The 21,363-nt window shown below is 43.0% G+C and overlaps 1 pseudogene; it reads right to left on the reverse strand.

The window, feature by feature from the left end:
- Positions 1 to 14,322: 14,322 nt before the first annotated feature.
- Positions 14,323 to 15,134, reverse strand: LOC121445041 (annotated as a pseudogene).
- Positions 15,135 to 21,363: the final 6,229 nt, after the last annotated feature.

A 21,363-nucleotide genomic window follows, 5' to 3' on the forward strand; every position in this document is an offset into this window, starting at 1 on the left:
AGACATACCCCAATGCTCATGAAATAAATAAACATTGAAAAACAATTCATTGATTCACCAAGATGGGCTTTGGTAGTGCCTGTACTTTATTCTGTCATGAGTTCCCTATCTGGGATGAGTAGGTGTATGTGTTGCTTCTCCCCAGGAAAAGCTTAGTCACTCAACAGAAGCTGTGATGAATTACCCTTCAGTTAGGTTTTGTTAGGAAAAATGATGGCATCAAGGCCACAAGCAGCCATGTCTGCAGGGAGGGAGAGTGAGTGGGCTGTCAGGTCCAAAGATGAGATTTATCAGGAGAGATAGCCACCAGGGATAGCGGATAGCTTGGTGACTTCCTAAATGAAAAGACCCTTTGGTTCCTAGGGGAGCTAATGCATTGCACCGTGCAGTGCTGTACAATGTGATTTTAAGTCATAATAGGCTGACTTTTCATTTCCAAAGAGCAAAGGGCGTGTCCGGATCCCAAGGCCCAGATAAAGAGCAGAAGGAGGGAGAACATGAGCAAGGAAGTCAGGACCGCGAGGGGTGCATCCACCTACAGAGACAGTGGGAGTGATCTAATGGGAGCTCACCAAAGATAGCTAGACTGGGACTGAATGAGAATGTGATCAAACCAGACTCTCTGAATGTGGCTGACAATGAGGGATGACTGAGAAGCCAATGATAATGACACCAGGTTTTGATTCTTTTGCATGTACTGGCTTTTTGGAAGCCTAATCTGTTTGGATGCTCACCTTCCTAGACCTGGATGGAGGGGGGAGGGCCTTGGACTTCCCAGAGGGCAGGTCACCCTGACTTCTCTTAGGAATAGAGAGGGAGGGGGAGTGAGGGGAGTGGGAGAGAAATGGGGGATTGGGAGGAGGCAGAAAGTTTTAATAAATAAACAAAAAAAAAATCAAGGTTCTTTGGAGTCTGAGAGAGAGACAAGCTTTGTCTGCACCTACAAAGGGGAGGGAGGCCACTCAGCTCCAGGAGAGCTGCAAGGTCACAGCAGGCAGCTGGGGCCAAGGCCTGATTTCTGGGAGGGAGAACAGCTAAGAGACTTCTGGGAGAGAGAATGGCTAGGGCTGTGGTTCTCAACCTTCCTAATGCTGTGTGCGACCCTTTAGTCCAATTCCCCCTGTTATAATGACCTCCAACTCTAAAATTATGTTTATTGCTACTTCATAACGGTAATTTTGCCACTGTTAGGAATGTAATGTAAATATCTGTGTTTTCTGATTGTTTTAGGCGACCCTGAGAAAACTAAGGGTCGCGACACGCAGGTTGAGAAGCACTGGGCTATAGAGACTGTAATGTACCAATAGTGTCTGGTAACTATGACAACTTTGAGCTGAAATCACATGGGTTGGCTCAAAACTGCATTTCCATTTACTGCTTCAGCTGGTTAGCTCGGAAAAGATGTTAAAGGTCTCAGGGAGATAGTACTTGGAGCTGTCAGAACACCATAGCCTAATGTTTTCCTCAAATAGGCCTTGGCTTTAGCAGAACACATTCTTCAGATGAAATCTTTTCGTGTACTAGGCTCTCACAAAATTCTTATCCATGTTTCCTCGGAGACATTATTTTAATTTTTTATTAATTATTTCTTTATTTATTAAAGATTTCTGCCTCCACCCCACCACCGCCTACCATTTCCCTCCCCCTCCCCCTGTAAAGTCCCCCTCCCTCGTCAGCCCAAAGAGCAATCAGGGTTCCCTGCCCTGTGGGACTTGCTCTAATGCATGCAGCATGGGTCTCTGCATCTGCCCTAAGCTGCTATCTGGGTGTGGCTTTAGTGCTTGCATTTTTCTCACAGTCTTCTTGAAAAGTGTTGCCCTATTGCACTAAGAGAGGGTGTTGGCCTAGTTTGTCTTTTTTGTTGCTAATCAAAGGTCCCTTGGGGAGGAAAGGTTTAGGGATCTTACAGCTCGCAGTCCATCCTGGAGAGAGGTCAGGACAAGAGCCTGAGCAGAAACTGAAGCAGAGACCACAGAGGAACACTGCTCTGGTGGCTGGCTCCTCTGGCCTTTATCACATTCCTTTCTTAGGCAACCCAGGGCCACCTTCCCAAGGGGGTCTCCACCCACAGTGGGATGGGCCTTCCCATACCAATCTTTAGTTAAGAAAATGCTGGGCAGGCGTGCCCATTGACCAATATAATGGATGCGATTTCTCAGTTGAAGTTTTCTCTTCTCAGGTGACTCTAGTAGACAAAATCTAAGTAGTATAGGTCTCAAACTTAGTGATGATGGGATCAGCACAGAGTCTTGGACCACTCCTTAGAAACGGTTGCCATCTTTGAAAGAACTCCCATCAGAGAGAAGCTCTGACACTAAAGCATAAGGCCCTCATCAGCAGATTACTAGGCCTCATTAGAAAGGGACTTTCTCTTTGAGTCCTTGAATTTTCCTGATTCCTTTAGCACACTGTCAGTAATTTGAATTATTCATCCCAGTAATGAATGTTATCATCACTGAAGTGGAAACATCATCAGGGGTTGCTGAACCTGTGCCAGTGGTCTGAGGCTTTCCACTTCATTTCCTGTGGGCTCTGTGGTTATGTCATCTATTGTTCCCATGTGAAAGTGTCTGTGTCCTCTTAACTCCAGCAGCCTCGTTGGCTACAGGCAGTCCGTGAGTATAGCACCCAGGGTTCTCCCACCTGCTCCTGCCTCATCCAGCCCCCTTTAATGAAATGCTCTTGCTTTCCTGATCCATAAACCAAGTGTAATGCATACTGAATGCGTGTGGCAGTAACTGTGTTCAGGATTGTACCAATTTTATTCCTCTATTTAATGTTTGGCAGTCTTCTGATCAAAAGAGTGGCGTTTCATTGTTGTTTTCATTTGGCCTTCTCTGATCACCATGAAAGGAAGGCTAGCTTTTCTTTTGTTTTGATTTTTTTAATTGCCCATGTGTTAAACACCCTTCACTCACTGAACCCTGGGGAATTTTAACAATAGTCTTTAAAAAAAAGAAAACCTCAAAAGACTAACTTATGTGATCTTTTTATATAAACTTTGTTAAAATTTTATCTTTGAATTATAATTTTGAATATTTCAAATCCTTATATAACTAACATTTTTTCTTAACACATTTGTAAAAGGAATGACTTCTGCCTGTCTGGTGATACATGCATCTTGCCTGGATCATTACATGCTTCTGTATTGTTTGTTGCTACTAATGTGTTTAGTATCGTCAGTGTTTCTAGAGATGTGGCACAAATTCATAACTAAATAAATACTTTGAAGTTTGTAAAAGGTTATTTTCCCAGTCATTGTCTTAAGTTTCTACTTGCCTCCTTAGTTTATTTCTAAGTATTTTGGTATTGATACTATTGTGAACAAAATCATTATCTTAAATTATCAGAATTTTTTCATTGCTATGTAGAAATATAATTAGCTTCGCATTAATCTGTGTGCTGCAATTTACTAAACTTTTATTGAATCTTTAGGGTTTTCTACATGTGCAGTCATTTTTTTCCTGGTTTGATGTCCCATTTCTTGCCTAATTGCTCCAGCTAGAGTTCCTTGTCACAAGGCGTTGGACAGAAATGTTGAGATAGGGCACCTTGTCATGCAGCATTGGTCTTCACTGCTGGAGTCTTGGCCATCTGCAATTCAACCAACTAAAGACCAAAAATGTTAGAATAATGTGTATGTACTGAAGATGTGTATTCCTTGTCATCCTTCCCTAAACAATATAGAATGAAAGCTATTTACATCCTATTTACATTGTGTTTTTATCAATGGCCTAGAGCTGACATGAATCATAGGCAAGTGGTAGTGTATGCCTGTAGTAGTCCCAGAGAGTTGGGAATCTGAGGCAGGAGGATCATTTGAGCTCACAAATATGAGATCAGTCTAGGCAATATAGCAAGGTACTATTCAAATAAAATAAAATGAGATAAAATATAGGGAGATATGGGTGTATATTATTAATAAATAAAACACCACTATATATACTGCACTTAAGCATAAATAAGATCTTCATATCAAGAAGGGTTATCTGGGAACCAATATCAGATACTGGAGGAAAGAAGTATTAAAGTTATAGGGTATATGGAAAATTTCTAGAGCCCCATTTCTAATTATCAGGGTTCAGTTGGTGTTTTCTCATGATATAAGGCAAAACATTATAGTGTTAGCAGTTGTTATTTTAGTAATTTAAAAAAAACTTTAAAATTTTGTTTTGGGTTAACACTGGTTAATGTTCTGCTGGTTTTCCTCAGACATCTATTTAAACAAAGTTTAAAAAACACAGGAGATTTTGAAATAATTCAATCCTGGCAGAAATCAAAACCCCAAAAGAGGAGCAAAATCATCTTTCACTAAATTAATCCCTTTTCCTTTCTTCTTTCTTAAACATGTTATTAGTGTTATAGAGGGATTTCTTTATCGTTTGCTTTCTTCTCAATCCTTAGGAGTTGAGGAGTACTGAATCCATCACTACTTTGATGGCACAGGTGAGATTCCAGATTCACATTTCCATGTACCAAGAGTTCCCTCTAAAGCCAGGATCCAGTCAGCCTTCCTCTACTTCTACTGAGCACAGCAATGCCCACTGATATCTCTGAAGCATAATCGCATCTTAGGTCTGTATTTCTCCAAGTAAAGCAGCTGTTTGGAATTTTATGAGCCCCTTCTTTTTTGTTCATGGAATATCAGAACCAAGGTTTAGATATGAACAACATGAACGAGGGCCCAGGTCCATTATTGACATGGCACATACAACTCTCTTTGCTGCTCTTACAAAAGACACACTCAGTTCTGGGATTTGTTAATGCCACCTAGAAGACAGGGTGGAGTGTGTTGTGTCACACACACATCTCACACCATTCACAGGTGGAGCTGTAACAATCTACATGACTCGGCTGAGTTCACAAGGACATGTCAATGAAGAGCTGAACTGGGGACCTCATGGGGGACAGAGCAGAGAGCTCTGTCTGCACCATGTGAGGATGCAGAGCTAAAGCAGAAGTGCAGGACTTTGGAGGGAACCTGTGACTCACTGTTCCAGTTCCCTTCTCCCATAAACATCTCTGAAATCCTGACTGAAGCTTCCTGCCTTTGGAATTCTCTAGTATGTTGAAGGCAGTGGGGTTTTTCTGATCTCAGTGTGGGAGGCAGGCAGGGAGAATAGAGGCCATGTGTAACTGTGTGTGTGTGCCACGGCGAGTGGACAACCTCAGGTGGCAGTCTTTCCACTTCACCTTCTTTGAGACAGCCTTTCTTTATTGTTTTTTCCATTGTAGATCAGTCTCCTTGGCCCTGGTATTTCTGGAGATTCTACTGTCTCTGCATGCCATCTCCCCATAGGAACCCTGAGAGTGCATATACTTCTGCTGTGTCCAGCATTTACATGGGTTCTGTGAATTAAAACTCAAGTCCTTACCATTGCATGGCAGGTACTTTCCACCAAGCCATCTCTCTCTCAGTACCATTCCTTGACATTTCGGTTGTAGGGTTTAACAAGAATTAGGATAATCACATTCACTTGTAAGGTTCCCTGTGGGGTGAAAAGCCAGAGTTTAAGAACCTGTGTGTTTATAGAGAGATGACTCAGTGCTCGAGGGCATCATGCTACTCTTCCAAAGGACCAGAGTTAAGCTCTCTGTAACCACATCAGGTGGCTCACAACTGACTTTATCTCAGTCTTCAGAGAACCTATACCCTCTGAACTCCTGGGGCACATGCACTCACATGCAGACACCCACATACAGACATCATTTTTAAAATCTGATTAAAAGCAGCTGTGTAATGCACCCAATATGGCATTATCTCTACAGTTAATGCTGCAAGAGGAGGAAATGAAAGGTTGTAAGAAATCGTTTTGCTTCCTGAAAGGTGAAACTTCGTTGGGAGCCAGGCTCTTTTGTGTGCTTCTGTATCTAGTCCCATGCTCAGGAGGCTGAAGCAAGCCTGAACAGCAGAACAAAACCCATCTCCCAAGATTTCTCCCCTAAACAAAATTTATTTAGTTATAGCGAAAAAAAAACCTTTAATCTTTGTTTTCCAAAACAAAGAGTACTTAGAATGCATGGAAAAACAGTGTTTTGAGAACCTGGAGTGTAGCTCTCTTTCCCAGACAAGGCTGTGCTCCCAGCGAACATCCGTGTGTACTGCGACCCCTGCTGGACATATTCTTCTCTGCAGTCACCTCACAAACAGCAGACAAAGAGGCTCAGGACAATGCAGAGCACAAGGTCAGGGACTCAGCTCTGCCCTCTAGGGGATGAATGGAGCCAGGCACGATCTCCAGAGGTACCCCAGAGACAAACTGGACAAGAAGCAGAAACCCAGCTATGTGGAGCCAGTTGGCACCTGCATCTCAGCCCTCAGAAAAACCATTCTCTACCGGAACAATAAAACTGGTCCTGGAGGATTAAGACTCTAATGACGGGCATCCGTGAGTAAACCTCGCGGCCCCTCAGTCTCCTGTGCTGTCTTCCTGCCATGGAATCCATAGCGCCTCAGCTCAGAAAACAAATCAGAAAACTGTTATAAAGGGGATCAGATTGGAGAATCTGGGAGGGGAAACTGGAGGGAGCAATTAGGAGAAGAAGTGAGGAGGAAAGGGGACAAATACAACTTGATTTACTAAAAACAAATGGGAAAATCAGAATTTCTGAGCAAGAGGAAGAAGAATATATATCAATTATTAGTGTTAGATGAACACTGGTATCTAATTTTTTTTTTTAAATTTTGAGGCACTCAGTAAAGTCCCTCCCACCAGACAAGACAAGGATCCTGGGTATGGGTTCCATCAATGTTAGTGGGCTCTTGGATTGGCTGGCTTGGACTGCTTTTGTAGGGAACAATGTCACCGTGTGTCTTTTAAATTAAATTTTTTCATTTATTTTATATACCAACTGCACCACCCTCCTGTCCTCCTATTCTCTCCCTCTGCCTCCCCTGTCCCCCATCTTGTTTCTGGTTCAAAATGGTCACCCATCTTTTTAACACATCACTTTTCCAAGAGGTTTAGGCCACAAGGCAGGAACATCATCTCTAAACTCAAGCTCCTGATGCTGAAATATCTGTTGCTATTGGTGAAAATGAACTGCATTCACATGAGCAGAGTTGTTTTGGCAACTGTGTACGTTACTTTACTATTGTTAGGACACTTCACCATGAGCCGAGAAACTTTTAGAAGGAAGGGTTTGTTTGGCTAATGGTTCCAGAGAGATAAGAGTGCATTGTGGATGCTAGCAACAGGTACAGGAGCTGTAACAGAAGTTAGGTGTAGTAAGGAGGCAGCTTGTTGGTTCCTGGCCTCTTAGCCCCAAAATAATCACACAAACTGGATTGTTTAAATCACTGGTTGGCCCATTAGCATTAGTTTCTCACTGGCTAACTCTTACATCTTAATTTAACCTACCTCCATTAATCTGTGCATCACCACAAGGTCGTGGCCTACCAGCAAAGTTTTAGCACGTCTGTCTCTGGCAGTGGCTCTGTGGCTTCTCTCTGACTCTGCCCTTCTTTTTCCCAGCATTCAGTTTTGTGAGGGCCAGACACAATAACCTAAGTCTGGGCAGAAAAGAAGTTCTTTACTTCCTCCAACCATTATCACCTGGGACCTTGGCCTTTGATAAATTTAAATGGATTCTCAATAGTTTACCCTGAGACAATGCCTGGCAGGCTGAGATTACCTGACCCCCACCCAAGAGCAGACCACTCAAAGGAAATTTCTGGCATTCCAAGCACTGTAGATAGAAACACCTGCCATTAATTCACCAGGACACCCCTAGCCAATTGTCAGCAAAACAGAGGTCCTGAACCTCAGAGACCCCTCACCCTCACCTTTACTATTATAAAATCCCAATTCTAATTGAGTTCGGGGCTCTCCGGATATTCCAATACATTGAACATGCGGAGAGACCGAGTTTGCCAACTTGGTTAAAATAAAGGCTCTTAGCTTTTACATGTGGGATTCAGTCTCCTTTGTTGGCTTTCGTGGGGATCCACAGAATTGGGCACAACAAGTTTAGTTTTCCCTGTCTAGCTCTGTCCCCCTATAGCTCTACTAAAGCAGTTTCTTTATTTATCAATGGTAATCACAGCATACAGAGGGAAATCCCACATCAGCTCCTTGAATACCATGGACCAAGGAAAGAGAAACTCCCTCTCTCTCTCTCTCTCTCTCTCTCTCTCTCTCTCTCTCTCTCTCACACACACACACACACACACACACACACACACACACACACGAGAGAGAGAGAGAGAGAGAGAGAGAGAGAGAGAGAGAGAATACATAAAAATGAATAAGGTCATGGCATTAGCAGGGAAATGAATGGAACTGTAATTGATTGTGATAAACAAAACAAAGAAAATGCAGAAAGGCAGATACTTGACAAGTGTTCTTCAAAGGGAGGAATCACTTGTGAGTTTGTATTTCAGTGAAATTGTTGGGGGGGCACCTGAAATCAGAAAGGAGATCAGGATAGGGGAACAAAAAACCTTAAATGAGTTAGAGAGTGTTATTATGCAGCAAGCAGGAAGGAGGAAGCTGGGGCCATTAGGAAGAAGGGAGGGTACCAGCAAGATGGAGACACGGGATAGGACAGGGTGATGAAGTAGGTTGAGAAATAAAAACCAACTAACTATGAAAATAACATAATAAATCCTATTATTTAATATACTTAAAAAGTTAAGTACCTTAATATTAATTAAGGTACTAAAGATATGGCTCAACAGTTAAAAGGGCAAATATTCTTGCAGAATACTGTAGGTTAGGTTCCCAGCACTCATATCATATGGACCACAACAGCCTGAAACTCAGGCACCAGAGGGGATCTGAAAGCCTGCTCTGGCTTTCATAAGGAACACCTGCATACACAAATGTGCACACACACACACACACATACACACACACACCCAAAAAAAAAAGAACAAAATATTTGAGGGTGGGGTTCAATAAAGGTTTCTCTGTGTAACAGCTCTGGCTTTCCTGGAACTTTCTTTTAGAGCAGGCTGGTCTCAAACTCACAGAGATCGCCAGCCTCTGCCTTTGGAGTCCTGTAATTAAAGGTGTGCACCACCACCACCAGGCTGAATAAAAGCTTTTAAACAACTATTAATTTTAAAAATCAGGCTTGGAAAGATAAAAGGGCAACAGAAATCAGACCATATTTAAGGCAGCAAGAAACAAAATCACATCAGAGTAAACTAGTACCAAAGTAAACAAAAGCGAGATTCTCCCCACCACAACCATCATGGCCCAGTCTCTCTCTAGATGTTGGCTTGCTCTGTGATCAGTCTGACTGAGTCCCCATTGTTCATCGGTCAGAATAATCTCACAGGTTGTGCTGGTCGGTTTTTGTCAAGTTGAAACCAAACTAGCATATCTGAGAAGAGGGCATCTCAGTTGAGAAATTGCCTCCATCTGTTTGACATATAGGTATAACTGCATAGAACTTTCCTGAATAATATTTGGTGTGGGGGAGATGACCCATCCATTGCAGGCAGTACTATCCCTGGCCATGTCAACCTTGGATGTGCAGGAAAGCGCACTGAATAAGCCATGAGAAAGGAGCCTACAAGTAAGCATCCCTCTGCCTTGTTTCCATTAAAGTTCTCCTCTCGGGGTTCCTGTCCTAAGCTCCTGCCTTGACTTCCTCTATGATGGACCATAACATAGAAAATGTAAGAAATGCTTTCCTGCCCATGGTGCATTTGGTCATGGTTTTAAATCACATCCCTAGAAAGCAAACTAAGGCACATTGCAAAACAACATCCTAAATAGACAATGGCAAATTTACCAAGGGATACTAAACAGAAATGCCACAGAATGTTTCAGCCTACAACAAAAAGATAGAGCAGGATTTGGTGAAAGATGAAATTTATGTGAAACTGAAATGATCTCTGCTCTGCTACATCTGCTCACATTATGCTGTTTCCCCACATTTATATTTTGTGAGGAGCATGTCTATGTCATCTTCTTGTAATGTAGTATTTCTGAAGCCTGGAACCCTAGCCAGGAAAGGCTGGGTCATGCTTTTTGTGAGCATTCTTCTGTACATCATAGATTTAGTAGCATCCCTGTGCTCTTTTTACTAGATACCAGTGAATATGCCCCATCTCAATTTTGACAAGAAAGTGCACATATCTTAAGGACAGGGCTGAGAGAAATACATCTGATTGGGAACTTTTCTAATCAATTATTGATACTGATGGTAAATATCCAATAAAAGTTCATGCAGAATAATTTCTGGGTTTTACTTTTCTATATTTTAGTAAAAAGTATTAATGTAATATACACATTAAAATGACAATTTGTGTCTAGAAAGATGTTTTAAGTTGCTAAGAACACAAGGTTCTCATGAAAACCCACAAGGCTGTTCACAGCCTCTTGCAACTCAAACTCTGGGGGATTCAAAGTTTTATTCTAGACTCTGCAAGCTCCCACACATATTTGGTGTACATAAGCTCATGCATACTTATGTACATACACATTAAATAAATACTCTTTAAATTTTAGAAATGTGTGTATAAAAAGTAAGTCCATTGCTAAAATATAAAATAATGTCAAGGTGCAGCTCTCGGGACCCTAGTCTTGAGAGGTATATGTATATCCTGTGCCCCAGACCCACCCATACAGCCCCCAGAGACCTGGGAACACTCTCCCCATACCCACAGCCGATCCCTACGACAGCTCTGACCACCAGAGCCTTGACACTGGTTGCCCCTGGATAGGTGAGTATCTGGGTTCAAAGAGGTGAGTGTCTGGGTTCATGACTGGAGGGCCCTGCAGGTCTCTGGACTGTAGCCCCGGGAGGCACATCCTGTGCCCCACTCCCACCAAGCTAGGCCCCAGGGACCTGAAAAAAGTGTCTCCACACCCACAGCCAACACGCACCAGAGTCTTGGTCCTGGCTGCCACCGAAGAAGTGAAAGTCTGTGCTTCCATCTCCATGGCCCTGCTCTTCAGGTCCTAACCCACTGAGAAACATCCCATGCCCCACCCCAACCATCAAACCCCAGAAACCCTGGAGCAACCATTCTCCACTGCACCTATGACATCTGGAGCCTTGGCCATGACTGCACCTGGAAAGGAGCCCCCAGTGCCTCATCAGCAACTACCAGATTCATGGGCCAGCCTGCAACAAAAGGAAGAGAGAACACCTAAGCCACAGGCCCTACCTGCACCAATTGGAGGAAGAGATGGGTAGGCACCAATGCATGACTACATTTAACAACCTAAAGAACAATATGGCAACACCTGAACCTAGTGTTCCACAAAAAGAAGACATGAACATCCTAACCTGGAAGAAGCAAAGAAAATATCCTTAAATATAACTTTCTGAAGATGATAGAGAACCTTAATGAGGAAATGAAAAATTCCCTTAAAGAAATGGAGGAAAAGATATACAAAAAATTGGAAGAAAGCAATAAATCTCTTAAGGTCAAGAAAACCAAGAAAAAACAATCAATCAAGTGAAGCAAAGAGCTGGAACAGTTCAAGACTTGATAAATGAAATAGAGTCAACAAAGAAAACAAAAACCAAGAAAATACTGGAAATGTAAAATCTGGGTAAACAAACAGAAGCTACAGATGCAATCATAACCAACAGATTACAGGAGATGGAAGTAAGAATCTCAGGAGCTGAAGATACAATAGAGAAAGCTTTACATGCCCAACTATCTCCCAGTCTCAGTCAAGGGAAAAGCAGAATTCCACTGTAGAGGTTGTAACCTGCAGGGTTTTGGTCTCTCTGGCACCCTTGTGACTTCTCTGAGACCACTTCCCACAGTTCTCTACCTCCCTCCATCAGACCCCATCATGCTGCCATCTCAGCTTCTTCTCCTCAAATGTGTCAGGTCTTCTCTGAGCTTCAGCATCTGTCGTCACTCTACCTGGAATGCATGTTCTCCATTACTGCTGCCAAAGGACTACACTCTCACTACCTTTGTTTTCATTCCGAACCTAGAGGATCCGGGAAGCCTTTCCTGGCCACACTGTTTCTCTCTATGGAGCCTTATCCTCAAACTTCATTTTCCCAATCCTGGCGTAGGTGTGTCCTTTTCTTTATCATATATCAATAGGAAAATATTTATCATAGATTTACAAACTACATGGCTAACTATGCATCTGACACACTACAAAGGAATTTCCATGAGTATAAAATCCATTGTCTGTTGTATCTACTCACCTCACCTCTGTGTCCCGAACAGTGTCTGGTACAGCCCACCCAAAGTGTTTATGGGATGAAGATAAAACAAATGAATGAAGAATCCACGGGATTGAGCATAATAAATCAGACAAGTATCGATGCTTCTAGCCATAAAGCTGCAAATGAACCTCCTTCCAGGGCTTGGACTTGGGTTTTACCAAGGCATGGCCAACTAAAACCTTTCCAAGGTGAAAATGAGGTCAACCCTTCCTTCCTTGTATCCCTGTTGGGAGATGGGTTCTATCCCAGGGCATTAATGTGATATGAACTTACCACAAGTCTAATTGGATGCAGTTAGATTTTAGTTTATGTGATATGAACTTACCGTAAGTCTAACTGGATGCAGAACACAGCAAAACCACAACCAACCAACAAAACATGGACGCTGGGAGAAGTGCTCCCCAGAGGACCTGCTGGTGTTGTCTGAGAAAAACCACATGATGTAGGAAAGACAACTAAGGCTGCCCTTGTGAGGTGTGCTTGTCGTGTGCCATTCTTGAGACTGTCTATAGAGTCAATGCTTGCTTGGTGGTGAGCATCGATGAGGTTTAGTGCTTTCTTTCAGTGTCTGTCAGATCCTTGCTTGCTCCAAGTGTGTCTTTAGGAAGACCCCCACAGAATGAACCAGAAACACAGTTCTCTTGGGAGACAACAGGTGAAGGAGGAGGCAGAGCACACACAGTGTTCTCAGAGGGACTTTAGAAGGTTGGGGAATGACAACAGAGAGCAGAAGAGGAGGATAGAGACCCATGTCCTGAACTCTACAGTTGTGAGACACTTTCCTGGGATTCCCAATTAATTCCTCTTCCCACAGAGCCCAGCCCTTTCAAAGGGCAGTTTCCAGCAAAAGGAATTACTTAGTCAAAGCCACAATCCCCAGCACTACCCCCATTCCCAGGTTATACCACCCTCTTTCAAAAGAGAGGTGCACACATCTCCATCAGGGGTAGCTGTGAGTTTAAAAAGAAAAGCAGAGCTAGTTAGGGTAGGAGGTACCTAGAAGGTGTCAGTTGCTACAGGCTTTTCAGGGAGTCTAACCAGAATGGGATGCCTAAGGAAGGGCAGTTTCCCTTTGCCTGGGCACTGAATGGCTCCAGGCAGCTGTGACAGAGCATGGACAGCCACATTCTCTCTATACCATGGAGACATGAGGCACACCCATCAGATGCCCCATCCCTCCAGGAAGGCAAGGATTATTCCAGCAAGTAGAAGGAAAGTGTCAGGATTGCTATGCCTGGATTCACCAAGGATCTATTTTCCCAAAGAAAGTACTTGCCCTTTGCCCAGAGCTAGCCATGAACTCTTGCTAGTTCCTTAGGCTTCAGGCTGTGTCAGACTCTCTGAAAACACACAAGCCTGATATGTAGATATAAACCTGACATTGGCTTCCATTCTCCCAGTAGGCCCTTAGAAAGGCCATTCTGTGACCCTCTAACACATGTGCCTTGCTTGACAGCTGACCATTGCCACTATGAACAGACAGAAAGAAGGTGGATACATCAGGCCATTCTTCTTGGAATGCTCCTCCCAGTTAAGCTCAGAGTGTACTATGTCCTATGTGTGGATCCTCCTGGCCTCTGAAGTCCCAGAGGCTCTCCTCAGGGACATCCCTGCACAGCAGATCTTTCCTGCCCTTCCTGTGCCCCTCTTCACACTGCTGTGTGTATTCTCCTACAGGAGTTCCTTTGGTTTTCTGAAAGCCAGAAGGTGCCAGAAGACTTCATTCTGTTACCCCTCTTGCTCTTCTCAATCCATGTTTCTTGCTTCCCTCTGTCCCACCCCCAGGGAGCCTCTCTCTCACTCTGGCTCCCCTCCACTTCTACCTAGGCAGTCCCCTCCTCCACAGCCCAACTCCAGTTCCTTCTCCCCCCCCCCCAAGGACCAGACCTGCTAAGTCTTATTCCATTTTTAGATGATACTAGCTCCCTTGTCTCACAGGCTGAACTGACAGCTGTTCCCTCCTTCCCTGCTCCACCCACCAAACACACCCAGTGTTTTCCACAAGGCAAAGTGCTTACAGACAGCATGCCATACCCACGGAAAAGTGTATTTGTCCGGACAAACTTACACCCCCGGCGAGTTCCCCACACACTTAAAAGCAGCAGCCTCTGAACATCTAGAAATGACAACTTTATTTCAACAGTTGTGGTGGTGTAACTTTGCCAATTAGATATTTTCCACAAAATCATAGACATAGATATGAAAATCATCATCAAATTTGATAAGATACACCGATGGTAGGGCTTCTACCTTTCCAATGAACTTGCCCATTCTTTTGCTGCCATCATCATTGGCATATTCAACCTCTTTTCCTATGAGACCATTCACAAATTTCAGACCCACATCTAGTGGAGGAATCTCATTATAAACTGGCAGGATTCAGAGATCGCCCTCTTTGTAATCATCCAGAAGCTCAAACATGTATAAGATGGGATCATTTGCATAAGTAATGTAAAAGAAGGTATTAAGAAGAGGCGCTTTTGCCAGAACCATCCCCCTCCAGTGATCTTTGGAGCCATGCTCACCCTCAAATATGTGATCCACCACCTTGCCAATTATGGTATTACCAAAGTCGGGATCAGGGACTGGGGATGGTTTTACTGTATCAGACAGCACTTTAAGGGACAACACTCTTTCATCTTGATGAAGTTCTAACCCATAGATGCAAGCGATCCCGTTGTATTTCACCAAATAGACAGAGGGATTTATGGCCACTTGATCCAGAACCGTTCCTCTCCAATGGATGATGGAACCATCCTCTTCCTTCCAGTTGTGGGAAATTCTGCAGCCCACGATGTTCCTTTCGGCCAGGGACGAACATCTGCTTTTCTGCCTCTTCTGCTTCGGTTTTTCCTTGGTCATGGTTGCAGTTTCGTTGGTGTAGTTGTAAAGGAACTCATGTCCAGCAGCTGCATCTGCGGGCATCTGCGGGTTCCCCTTGGGCCTCAGTGGTCCGGAAATACTGGGTGCTGGTGCCTGGGTCCATGGCTGCATTGGAGAAAGGGGAAGAGACAGCTGAGTGGATAAAGGGCCAACTTATTCACACACACCCCTTGTTAGATGCCTCCACTCCAGGAATCTGGTCCCTAACCGGCCCTCACCCCACCCCAGGAGCCTGAGGGCAATGCTGGATACCTGGGTGGGTGCCTGTTGCTGTGCTGCACTCTCCTGGATTCCCTGGTGTTGTTGGGAAGGGCTGGAGAGCTGCAATGGGGCAGAAGATGTGAAACAGTATTTGGACCTCCGAAATACTGGAATCAGTGACTCTTAATATCAACTGTCCCTCCCCGACCTGTGCTTCGTCTCCCACATGGCCTGAGCAAACCTGTTTGGAAGCAGAGAGGAGAAGCATGGCAATGCTCCTCTCCTCCCTCCACCTTATCCTTCACCTCAGTGTCCTGAGCATTCCTCCAGGAACTTGCTTTTTCTCCCCACTAATGCCCTCGTGAAATTCTTAGTGAACATGAATATCCCTTCGTTTTCACTGGAAAAACTTGGAAGGGGGATGTGTGCTAGCACATTAGACTGCCATTTTGATCTAGTCTCTCCCTAATTTTTACTGACTTTCACTAACTTTCATTTGGGCAGGTTTTTTCTTGTTGTTTCCCCCCTCTTTTCTGCTTTAGTCTATGGAAAGGTAATCATGTTCATAGCTTGAGCGCTATGTAAATATCTTGAAACTGACATGAAAGACATGATTTCAATTCTATCTTTCATTTCAAGGCCTCACAGCAAAAATATTATTTCCTTTTCCTATTAGTGCTTTCTAAGGACATTACATATGTTTAAAATTAGTTTTCTTTATTATTTAATATATAATTATTTCTTCGCTGATGTGTAAAAGTTGATTTTGCAACCATCTTTAGCTTTCTCGTAATCTCTGAGTTTTGGAAGAATAGTTCCACAATAACTGGGAATGAAATTTATTCATCAGAAGGTATATCTTTGTTGAATATGTTAAGTTCTTAGGAGAAAAATAACCAATTTCTAATCTGTGAATTAAGACTTGGTCTCTTTAACAAATACGGGAGTAATAGTTTAAATTTTTTCTTCTTGGTTTTTTGAGATAGGGTTTCTTTGTGTAACACTCCTGTCTGTTTTAGAACTTGCTCTGTAGACCAGGCTGGCATTGAACTCATTGAAATCCAGCTACCTCTGACTTCCAAGAGCTGGGATTAAGGGCATGCACCACCACCACCTGGCCTAATATTTTTTGTTTTGTCTTTTCTGTTTTTGTTTGTTTTCATTTTGTTTTTTGGAGACAGGGTTTCTCTGTAGCTTTGGAGCCTGTCCTGGAACAAGCTCTTGTAGATCAGGCTTGCCTCGAGCTCATGGAGGTTCACCTAAATGATTATACTTGCATTTTTTATTATTATTGAGAGTAGAATCTAAGAAAACCATTGCTCAGACAAATATCAAGTAATTTTCCAAATTTTTTTAGTAGTTTTACAGCTTCGAGTTTATTCATCTTTAATCCATGTGAAATTTATTTTAGAATATGGTGTCAGAAATGGATTGTCGGAGCATGTGATCAAACCGGACTCTCTGAATGTGGCTGACAATGAGGGCTGACTGAGAAGCCAAGGACAATGGTACTGGGTTTTGATTCTACTGCATGTACTGGCTTTGTGGGAGCCTAGTCTGTTTGGATGCTCACCTTCCTAGACCTGGATAGGGGGGGAGGACCTTGGACTTCCCAAAGGTCAGGGCACCCTGACTTCTCTTTGGACTGTTGAGGGTATGGGAAGGGGGAGGGGAAGGGAGGTGGAGGAAAATAGGAGGAGATGAGGAGGTGGAAATTTTTAATAAAATGAAAAAAAACCAAAATAAAGTCATATATTAGGAGCAAATAATTTAAAACATAAAAAATAAAATACATATATGATCAGTTTAAATGGGAAATAACCATGACAAAAGCATCTCTAACCTTCTACTATATTTGAATATATTAAGTTGCAGGCAGGTTGAAGGGGGAAGTCTTGGATTAGACACATATATCTGAAGAGTGTTTGAGTTTTACCCAAGCTTTAGCTAAACATTATACAAAAGTTAATGTTACAGAGTAGTGTAACTCCTGATAAGGTGATCAAAAGCACCATTAAGGAGGCCTCCAAGTGGAATGTGGATATTCATTAAGAGTATGTCCCACATAAGAGGCCTCTGAGTCCTCCACTGCAGCTTCTTCTGAACCTGTAATGCAACGGCTGTCTTGGAAGGGGCACCTTTACTAATGCCCTTTCCAAACAAAGAATTTACAGTTGCCTATGATAGATAGTGAAAATTTGCACAAATGGTTTTGGCTTAAAACTGAACTATTCAACTTCATTCTTTGATTTCTCAAGGCCTGAATAAAAACAGTAAGCTCCTCTCATTGTAGACTCTAGAGATCCAGATTTCTGAAAGGCTGCTTGAAGATGCAAAATATAATTCCAGCCCATAGAAGGATCAGCCTTGCCTGGAAGACTAAATGTGGCCATGAACACTAACTATTCAGTGTCATGCCAAGGAAAGAGGTTCTAGAGCTGGTCTATATTTATGTTAGGAAACTAACAGGCCTGTAAGTGTCTAAGAACCCATACTGTGCCAGTTTTGTTGACACAGTACCTGACAAGATGTTAGAAAATATGTTATAAAGACTACTCCTTAGTAGGCCAATGGTATTCAAAGGCTATTAAAATATTCAACTCTGTGTGGGTTAATATCTAGTTAGGGTTGCTATTATTATGACCAAAGGCCATAGACAAAAGCATCGTGGGGAGGAAATGACTTATTTCATCTCACATTCCTCACTTCACAGTCCACCACTGAGGAAAATCAGGGTAGGAACCTTGCGGCAGGAGCTGATGCAGAAGCCATGGAGGCGTGATCTTTACTGACTTATTTCTTGGGGATTGCTGTGGTGGTTTAAAAGAAAATGGCCCCCAAAGGGAATGGCACTATTAGGAGGTGTGTCCTTATTGTAGGAAGTGTTTCACTGTGGGGGCCTATTTTGAGGTTTCTTTTTCTCAAGCTTCCTTCTCTGTGACTCTCCATGGACTTCCTGTTGCCTCTGAGTCAAGATGTAGAACTCTCAGATCCAGAACCATGTCTCCCTGCATGATCCCCTTCATAATGGACTGAACCTCTGAACTGTAAGCAAATGACCTCAATTAAGTGTTTTCATTAATAAAAGTTTCCATGGTTATGTTATCTCTTCAGAGCAATAATGAACTCTAACTAAGACAATTGCTCAGCCTACCTTCTTATACAACTCAAGATCACCTGCCCAAAGATGGCACCACCTGCAGTGGGTTAGGCTTTTGAGAGAGGGGGAGTAGATTGGGGGAGGGGGAGGGAAATGGGAGGCGGTGGCTGGGAGGAGGCAAAATCTTTAATAAATAAATAAATTAAAAAAAATTCTGCCTATTCCCTGCCTCCCTTTTCCCTCCCCGTCCCAACACTCCCCACACACCACTCCCCTCCCCCTCCCTCTCCAGTCCAAAGAGAAGTCAGGGTTCCCTGCCCTGTGGGCAGTCCAAGGTCCTCCCCCCTCCAACCAGGTCTAGGAAGGTGAGTATCCAAACACTCTAGGCTCCCAGAAAGCCAGTACATGCAGTAGGGTCAAAACTCAGTGCCATTGTCCTTGGCTTTTCAGCAGCCCTCATTGTCCACCATATTAAGAGAGTCCAGTTTTATCCCATGCATTTTCAGTCCCAGTCTAGCTGGCCTTGGTGATCTCCCAATAGATCAGAATCACAGGCTCCGTGGGTGGGTGCCCCCCTCGCGGTCTTGACTTCCTTGCTCATGTTCTCCCTCATTCTGTTCCTCATTTGGACCTTGGGAGCTCAGTCCATTGCTCCAATGTGGGTCTATGTCTCTATCTCCATCCATCGCCAGATGACGGTTCTATGGTGATACACAAGATATTCATCAGTATGACTATAGGATCGGGCCATTTCAGGCTCTCTCTCCTCAGCTGCCCAAGGACCTAGTTGGGTACATTTCTCTGGACCCCTGAGAACCCCTCTAGAGTCAAGGCTCTTGCCAATTGTAAAATGGCTCCCTTAAATAAGATACATTCTTCCCTGCTCCCATATCCATCCTTCCATTATCCCAACCATCCTATTCCCCCAAGCTCTCCCTATCCTCCTCTTCTCACTTCTCTCTCCCCATCTCCCCTTTCCCCCATCCCATCCCACCTCCTGTTCCCAATTTTTGCCCAGCAATCTTGTCTACTTCCAATATCCAGGAGGGTAACTATATGTTTTTCGTTGGGTTCACCTTCTTATTTAGCTTCCCTAGGATCGCGAATTATAGGCTCAATGTCCTTTATTTATGGCTAGAAACCAATTATGAGTGAGTACATACCATATTCATCTTTTTGGGTCTGGGTTACCACACTCAGGATAGTGTTTACTATTTCCATCCATTTTCATGCAAAATTCAAGAAGTCATTGTTTTATACTGCTGAGTAGTACTCTAATATATATATTCCACACTTTCTTCATCCACTCTTCCGTGGAAGGGCATCTAAGTTGTTTCCAGGTTCTGGCTATTACAAATAATGCTGCTATGAACATAGTTGAACAAATACTTTTGTAGTGTGATAGGACATCTCTTGGGTATATTCACAAGAGTGGTATTGCTGGGTCCGGGGGTAGGTTGATCCCAAATTTCCTGAGAAACTGCCACACTGCTTTCCATATTGGTTGCACAAGTTTGCATTCCCACCAGCAATGGATGAGTGTACCCCTTATTCCACATCATCTCCAGGAAAGGCTATCGTTGGTGTTTTTGATTTTAGCCATTCTGACAGTTGTAAGATGGTATCTCAAAGTTGTTTAGGTTTGCATTTCCCTGAGCGCTAAGGAGGTTGAGCATGACCTTAAGTGTCTTTGGCCATTTGAACTTCTTCTGTTGAGAATTCTCTGTTCAGTTCAGTGCCCCATTTTTTAATTGGGTCAATTAGCATTTTAAAGTCTAGTTTCTTGAGTTCTTTATATATTTTGGAGATCAGATCTATGTCTGTTGTGGGGTTGGTGAAGATCTTCTCCCAGTCAGAGGGTTGCCTTTTTGTCTTAGTGACAGTGTCCTCTGCATTACAGAATCTTCTCAGTTTCAGGAGGTCCCATTTATTTAATGTTGTTCTTAATGTCTGTGCTGCTGGGGTTATATGTAGGAAGTGGTCTCCTGTGCTCATATGTTGTAGAGTACTTCCCACTTTCTTTTTTTATCAGGTTCAGTGTGTTCAGACTGATATTGAGGTCTTTAATCCATTTGGACTTGAGTTTTGTACATGGTGATAGATATGGATCTATTTTTATTCTTCAACAGGTTGACAACCAGTTCTGCCAGCACCATTTGTTGAAGATGCTCTCTTTCTTCCATTGTATACTTTTAGCTCCTTTATCGAAAATGAGGTGTTCATAGGTTTGTGGGTTAAAATCCGGTACTTCTACTCGGTTCGATTGATCAACTTCTCTGTTTTTATGCCAATACTGAGTTGTTTTCAGTACAGAAGCTCTGTAATAGAGTTTGAAGTCAGGGATGGTAATGCCTCCAGATGTTCCTTTATTGTATAAGATTGTTTTAGCTATCTTGGGTTTTTTGTTTTTCCATATAAAGCTGATTATTGTCCTCTCAAGGTCTGTGAAGAACTTTGATGGGATTTTGATGGGGATTGCATTGAATCTATAGATTGATTTTGGGAGAATTGCCATTTTTACTATGATGATCCTCCCAATCCAAGAGCAAGGGAGATCCTTCCATTTTCTGGTATCCTCTTCAATTTTTTTCTTCAAAAACTTCAAGTTCTTGTCAAATAGATCTTTCACTTCCTTGGTCAGAGTTACCCCAAGATATTTTATGCTATTTGTGGCAATTGTAAAAGGCGATTCTTCTCTGAATTCCCTCTCTGCATCCTTATCCTTGGTGTATAGGAGGGCAACTGATTTTTTGGAGTTGATCTTGTATCTTGCCACATCACTAGAGGTGTTTATCAGCTGTAGGAGTTCTTTGGTAGAGTTTTTGGGGTCACTTATTATATTATCATATCAACTTTACATAATGAAAGTTTAACTTTTTTTCCTTTCCAATTCGAATCCCCTTGATCCCCTGACATTGTCTTATTGCTATTGCTAGAACTTCAAGCACTATATTGAAGAGGTATGGAGAGAGTAGACAGCCTTTTTGTGTTCCTGATTTTAGTGGGATGGCATTGAGTATCTC

The sequence above is a fragment of the Microtus oregoni genome, unplaced genomic scaffold (assembly GCF_018167655.1).
Source record: "Microtus oregoni isolate MIOR12 unplaced genomic scaffold, Mior012 000153F_ref0000387, whole genome shotgun sequence".
NCBI classification, from domain to species: domain Eukaryota; kingdom Metazoa; phylum Chordata; class Mammalia; order Rodentia; family Cricetidae; genus Microtus; species Microtus oregoni.